Raw genomic sequence first — 7,884 nt, 5'->3', positions numbered from 1 at the left:
AGATTATTTGTTGTCTTAAATATGTACATGGAGGTTGTTTTGATATGTGTTTAATTTTCCCTTGAAAATACAACTGATAGAAAACAATGTAATGCAGAACTAGTGTGATTTGTGAACAATTACAACCTTTCTAACATGTTAATTTTTTGTTTTAATTCTGTAGTTCACATAATGTAAATGGTCAGGCAAAAGATTGCAGTATTTTTATTTTCTATTGTGATGTACAGACGTTATTTAACAGTTCTACATATTTTATAGAAAACTAGCTATTTTGAGGGACTTTTTTTAAAAAAAAATAAAGTCATTACTTTTGTTCCGTAATGCCTTTAAGTATTAATATGTATTCTGGCTGAGAAGTCCATAGGTTTGTCAACTATGGTTTTAACTTATTTGAAAACAGCAAGAGATACATGATACTGTACCACAATCCTCACGGTAAAGGGCTTTTTAGGAGAACATTGCTCCGTCCATTGCCAAGAAATATATGATGAGTTTGAAATTGTTAATCGTATCTTCGCGCATAATTTTTGCACAGGTAGTTGGAAGATATTTGGTATGAGCCAAAAAAAGTAAGGGATAAGCTTTTTTTTTTTCCTTCTCTAGGATTTTTATAAATAAGAATTAAAAATGTTGATGTAGATACCCTGCTAGCTTAAACTTTCAGAGCATGGAGGTCTATTTAAATTAATCAATTCCTATTTTGAATATTTTTTTATTTCTTTTAGAAGTTGCCACAACATTGTTAGCTGTAAACTTGTTTTGTGAATTTTTTAATTAGTTTTTCCCAAGTCTCCAGGAAGCCACTGCTGGAAGTGTGAATTTTGATAATTTGTGATTATTCACTTATTTTCTTCTCCATTCTTTAGGTATTTGCAAGGCAGTAGGATAGTAATCGTTGGTAGACATCTTCAGACCTAAATTCATTTACACATTTACTTTAACGCAGAAGAAGTGAACTGGCTGCTGCAAAGTTGATATCTGAGAGAAAGAAAAAATCTTTCTGCCTTAAGCTTAACTTTAATTTTTCAGCACTTCGGTTACTAAGTTCATACTCAAGCATGTCATACATACGCAGTTTTCATTGTCCTGAACAGGAGCTGCTGGGTCTTTAGCACTCCTTGGTTCTCTGATACTCAAAAAAATGTGATTACTAAAGGATCTGGTTGCATAAAGCGCTTGAGCACATATATACATTCCATGCCAAGTCATTCACTATTTGACACTTAAGTATGTCTATACTAATATGTTAACAATCATCTGGAGGGAAAAAACAGCTTCGCTCAAAGCTGGCTATTAGTTTTTACATAATTAAGCATACTTAGTGCAGTCTCTAAAGCTAAGTTGTTGCTTTATGCAATACTGTAGAGTTCAGAATTTTATTTTTTTTTAAGGTCAGGACAGGTAGTAGGATTCTTCTGTTGAAATGTGATTAATCTCATTTTGTTGGTCAAAACAAAAGCAGAAAAAATATCCCCAAAGCTGGCAAATGTATTTTCATTCTTTTTTTTCTTTTTTTTAAATATAAAAAAAAATCAAAGACGTGTGGAAAAATATTTTGGGCAGTATCAAGGTACAGACCTTGGAAGTTCTTAAACACTCGTGTACAGAGGGGTTTTTTGTGTTTAACCTGCTCCATGTGATTTCAGTTAGGTGGAAAATAATTTAAGTCACTTATGTAATTCTTACTCTTAACAGCAACTGAAAGGAAAGGTTTTGTGTTCCTGGTTAACTTGTGAATTCTGCAAGAAACATGATATTCTTGGAGAAAAATGTAGGCTTACGTTTTGAGTTTATTCCTGGTTTTACTCAATGTGTAGTTTTTCCTGAGTTTTACTCAAGAAACTGCCAGTTTTCCCAATAGCCATCACTTTTCCCCCAATTATTTTCTTAATTAGTCTATTTTGAGGTAATGAATAAAATGTAAAATGCATATTTTGTTACCTCCATAGTAGTCTAGAATCAGAGTTTAGATCTTGATCTAAATGACCATTTGAATGTGTTTATAAAACAAATCATTTGGATACATTTCATCTATTCTATCTTCACATACTGTATTTTGAAGGTGTAAACTGTTTGAAAAACAAAGATATTAAGTTAAAAAGCATTCTTTTACTATTGCAGATATTTTTAAAGAAAAGTTACATGCTCATCTTCTGTCAAACATTAGAATGATTTAGGACTTCCTCATTATTCTGATGGTGCCTCTGAAGTCAAAAGTCTTTATCCTATGCCCACGATCTTTATCCCCAGTAGGAGTGGTGTCTAAAGATGGCTGGCGATGTTGCATGGTACAGTGCTTTATGGAGCCATGGTGTATTAGCCTTGGTTGGTACAGCAGAAGAGAGTGCACGTTATCTCTAATTTGTGAACAAATCTCATGTAACTGTTGCTTTTTAATATTTTCCCGTTGAATGCAATTATAGAAGCCCACATCATGTAGTGACATTTGTGCTCTGACATGCCGTGCCCAAAATGAAATGTACTATATTGTATACAGGAAGAGTAAATAACATTGTAGTTAACTTGGAGAAGATGTAAATAAAATATGAAAGAGTGGAACAAGACAAATGATCACACTCTTGTGTGTGTTATATGCCAGAAGTGTAGAATACTCCTTTAAAAATGTAACACACAAATGTATTTTGTACAGCATCTGCTTTAGAAGGTGCCTTATTGAGTTTACCATGAATTGCTTGTTCTGTACACAGATTATGTCCAATGTATCATTTTTAAGTAAATAACCTTATTTTAGTACACATTAGTATGTGTTTTGTTACTGTAAGATTTTGCCTTAAAAATGTAATGACTTGGAAATCATAATACTGTAGCTAAATAATTCCCTACTTTTTAATACCTCGTTTATGGGTTGGTGTTTTTTTTTTTCCCCACGGTCTTTCAATAAGTTGTTAATGATCACTTTTATTGTTCAGAATTATTTTGTGCTCTGTAAGTTCAGGCTTTGTATTCCTGGGGCTAAATTTGGGCACAACAGTAAAACCAATGTTTCCTGTTTTTTATCCCTGTCTTACAGCAAAGCCAGAGGCAAGTCAAAATTGAGTAATTCTTTTATTTGAATAATGCTTTTATATGCAAGTTCACTACCTGTTGCTTTCATCCTTGTAAATTTGCCTCAAGCTCATAAAGTAAAAAAAGTAAAAATAAAGGGATGGGGGATTTTGTAAATGTGTTTTGTTCCCTCAGTGTACCACGTTCTTTTTGAGTAGTGATACCTAAATTAAGGCATTTGAGCTAATATACTTATGAGCTGTTGGTTACAAAATTGTGCAGATGCTTCTGTATAGCCTGCTAAATTCATACTTCTATGATTCAAGCAAATGAAGACCAATCAAGGGGGTATCTCATCTGTGAGTACACAGTTCTATAAAATCTGAGAATTTATTTCCTCATTGCAGAAACGTGTTGGTTACTACTCTTTGTAGAGTTCACCTTTAGTTTGCAAGCAGGAAGAAGTAAAATCAATTTCTGTTCTCTTTTGCCTTCGATCAGGAGTAATCTTAGCTTTAAAGATAGTTTTTTTACAGTAGCTAGAAAATTTTGATATCTAAGTATCATATATGAGCAGTATATTATGAAGTTAATTACAACACTTTCTTTTTCCTGCAAAGTCAAGTGTTAAATTCTTGCAATAGAGTTCTGGAAAGCACAGTGGAAGACTAGACTATGCGGTTTCAAACCCTTTCTTCCTTAATATGCAGTACCGGGAAATTGTACTGCACAAAGATTTGGTCTCCTGACGATTAGTATCTTGGCAAAGTAAACTTTGTCTTATGGTTGTGACTGTTGTGTAGTTTGTGGAATACCATCACTGATTACACTGATCAGTGCATTGATTACACTGCAGTGCTGCGTTCAGCTCTGGGGCCCACAGCATGAGAAAGACACGGACCTGCTCGAGCAGGTCCAGCAGAGGGCCACGAAGATGATCAAGGTGCTGGAGCACCTCCGCTGTGAGGACAGGCTGAGAGGGCTGGGGTTGTTCAGCCTGACTGGACTGAAACCTGGGATTTTTATATTGGCGTTACAGGAGAACTTAGTGAAAATGCTGTGGGTAATTGAAACTTTTTGCATCTATCTTGGTTTTGACAAGCACTCCCTCCTCCCCAGTGTTACTTCTTGAAATGACCACAGGATGGTGCTATATCCTAAAGACAGGGAAATCCTTTTGAAAAAATTGGGGCATTTTGATAAGTAAAAATAAGTTCTACTGCCTGCTCATAATAAATACCAAAATGTTATCGTTTATGTATGGTTATTTTTGACCTCTAAAAATGTGTTAGTGATGAGCTTGCATCAGTGTCTAAGAAGTGAAACCTATATCCAGTGACAAGTGTAAAAACCCCACATGTATAAATTGTGTGCAAGCCAAAAAGCATGCTGAGTAGCTGGATTGAATCACAAGCTTTTAAATAAATTGCAGAAGTATTACTAATTTCATAAAGGTTCAGATTTAATTCCATTCATTTCCTTTGTCCCTTCTCCAGATTTATATTCACCTCTCCTCAAAATACCACTTCAGTCTTTCTCACTGATGTTAATGTAGTAAGTCAATACCAACTGTGAATCTGAGACATGAGGACCAATACTGTGGGCTGACCACCTCATGAATCTGGTTCATGAGGGGTGACCACTATGGACTTCCCCTTGATGTGGATGTCTGAAATGAGTTCAGATTAATCTAACTGCAGCATTCTGGCATTGATGGACCTATAGAAAGTAAAATTGTTTATATACAGTGGGTACTTGCATTTTGAGTAAAGTAAGGAGATTATCTTAGTAAGGAAAAGAAAAAAAATTAGGAAATTTTAAATGTAAAGATACTGACATTGATAAGGCGGTAAAACTTTCAGTAACAAAATGATTATGAGCAGGCATTAAGATGCACAGCTTTTTTAATCTTTTTATAAAGCTTAGTGGTTTGGTCTGGAAATCCAGAAACCTGAACTATTGACAGTGTTTTCTGGTAGATTTTTGGGTAGGACTAAGAGGAGTTGGAAGGTGGTTTTGTTTGGTTTTATTTGTAATATAAGGCTTAGATTGACAATATAAATCTGTATCTTGGTGGGAGCATACATGTTTCTGTCTGTGTGGGTCCTTGGCTGAAGCTGCATTAGGCATGCCAGTCTAGTTGGTCTGCTATGAAATAAACTGAAGCAACTTGTCTACTCTTACAGACAACTTTTCCTAATGCCTGTGGTCAGCTTCATTTGTTTTTCGTGTTTGAAAATCCCGTTCTTAATCCACTGGCTAGCCAATAAGCCATGTTTTAAATTGTCAATTAATCATCCTTGTCCTTTTGCTGGTTTTGTGGCAATTTTTTTCCTCTAGGTCCTAATTTGGAGTCTTCTGTCTCTTCATCAAAATGGTTTCCTCTAGTCTGTTGCTTAAAAATGCAGGTTGTGGCTGTGTTAAACTTATCCAAAAAACCCCAAGAAACCAACCCCCCAAAAAACTGCAGACCACAAAGCAAGTGTTTGGTGGGGGGGGTTAAAGAAACCTATACCAGTAGTCAAATAGTTTGCTTTTATTTGACATGTGATTTAGATGGAAGTTTATTAAAAAGCTGATGTATTTATTAAAAAAAAAAAAAAAAAAAAAAAAACACAAAACACACCACGACCAAGCACAACCCAGTAGCTTAATCACGTTTCTCTTGTTGCTTGAGAAGGAAGTCAGACTTCCGTGCTTATGCAGCCAATCAAATGTTTAACCCATTATGTTGTGTTAATTTTTTGCTCCTTAGTCTAAAAATGAGTCCTCCGGTCAAGTATGTCTTCTTTGTATATGCAGGTGGCTAACTTCAGCACATATTTGAAAAATACAAATTCGAAAACCTCTTTATATTAACATTGTGTTCACTCTGAAGTCGATGATCTCTGAATTTGCCAGGCTTATTCTTCAACAAAAGTAAACTGGTAAGCACGAGGATACCAAGCCTTTCAAAGCCCTGTCTGGATGAACTGCTGTCCTGTCTGCTCCCTACCATGTCCTTTTCCAAGTAGCTGTATGGGTTTTGTTCCAGTTGAAGCTTTCCGTCAAAGCTTTAAGAACAAGCAAAGTGTTTTTAAATATATATATCCCCTGTCTGTATTTAATTGTGGAACTTAGCTGGTAGCTGCAGAATTGGTGTGCACTGAAGATGGGGTGTTCCTTGAGCTACCCTGACCTAGGCAGCACACTTGGCTTTGCACTGCAGAATGCTGCTACCACAAAAGCCCATAATTTGGAGGACTACTGGGAAAAAAGCCTGGGTCATCCCAGTATAGTAGCTTTGTACTGTAGAAACCAGTCTCACAATTTCATGCTTTTCTTTCTTTTTGACACTTCACCTCTTCAAATTTTTTCTTCTCTTCCTTCTCACGGATATTTGAGCAATCTGTGGGACGGAAGATGATACTGAGCTTGTGGGCACTTCGTACTGCCTGCCGCAGAGCAGTGTGAGATGTGGTTCCATGCTAGATAAATGGGGAGACTTGGCCTGTTAATCTCATGTGAAAATCAGAATTGGTTAGGAGTAGATGGGAGAGAAATTTTAGTCATTTGCTTTGTTGGATTTTTCAGGATGGAGGATAACAATCTTCTCAGCAAGTCCGTAGCTGAAACTGCTTTGTAGCTTTATTTCAAAAGACACACATTGTCTGCTTGTCGAACTGTTGTCTTAAGTGCAGTATGTATTGGTACTGATGTGTAGTTTGGGTTCTTGGGGTTTTTTTTTATAATTTATTTTATAATCTTATAATTTAGTGTTGCTTAGAATACAAGTAGGTGGGGAGAAAAGCCCTTAACACCAGGACAGATTACTGTTAGACAGTGCTACCTTAAAAGGGCATAAAATACATAATAAGAATTTACCTCCTTCATCAAAAATATTGGGAATTTCTAAGTACATTTTATTTTGGCAAATTTAGTTGTTTTAATATCAGTTTGTAAGGCATTAGGATAGGCAAGGAAAAATACCACAATAATTGAACTTCTTTAAAGTGAAAGCCTTTGGGATATTTTATTTGACAGAACAAAAGTTTAGGGCAAGACCAGACATGGCCATTTTGAAATTTCAGAAATTGAATAAAACTTCACAGTTCAGAAATTCCACTCTTTAGTTTACTTTAATTATAAATCTATATTCGACAATGACAGCAGACCAATGAGCTTGCCTTTTTACTGTGAGTTTTATTTGCTTGCTTGCTTGCTTGGTTTTAAACTATTTATTAAATGCTGAACTCTGGGCTGAATTCACAATATGCTTCAGGATTATCTTTAGAAATAAACTGTATTTTCCCCAATACTTTTTTAATATCCTTGAAATTTTCCTAATGTCTAAATGTAGATGTAGTTCGGTGTAAGAAAGACATGGACCTGTTCGAGCGGGTCCAGAGGAGGGCCATGAAGATGATCAAGGTGCTGAAGCACCTCCCCTGTGAGGACAGGCTGAGAGGGTTGGGGTTGTCCAGCCTGGAGAAGAGAAGGCTCTGGGGAGACCTTACAGCCTTCCAGTGCTTAAAGGGGGGCTGCAGGAAAGGTGGGGAGGGACTCTACCAGGGAGTGCAGTGATAGGATGAGGGGTAAGGGTTTCAAACTGAAAGGGGGGAGATTGAGGTTAGATATTAGGAAGAAATTCTTTATTGTGAGGGCAGTGAGGCACTGGAAGAGGTTGCCCAGAGAAGCTGTGGCTGCCCCCTCCCTGGCAGTGTTCAAGGCCAGGCTGGATGGGGCTTTGAGCAACCTGGTCTAGTGGAAGGTGTCCCTGCCCATGGCAGGGGGATTGGAACTGGATGGTCTTTTAAGGTCACTTCCAACCCAAACCATTCTACGATTCTATGATTCATCTTAACAATGTTGTATTACTATTAAATTTTTACAGGCCCA

The sequence above is a fragment of the Leptosomus discolor genome, chromosome 6, assembly GCF_034619465.1.
Source record: "Leptosomus discolor isolate bLepDis1 chromosome 6, bLepDis1.hap2, whole genome shotgun sequence".
Classification (NCBI taxonomy): Eukaryota; Metazoa; Chordata; class Aves; order Leptosomiformes; family Leptosomidae; genus Leptosomus; species Leptosomus discolor.
This window is presented reverse-complemented; position numbering follows the sequence as displayed.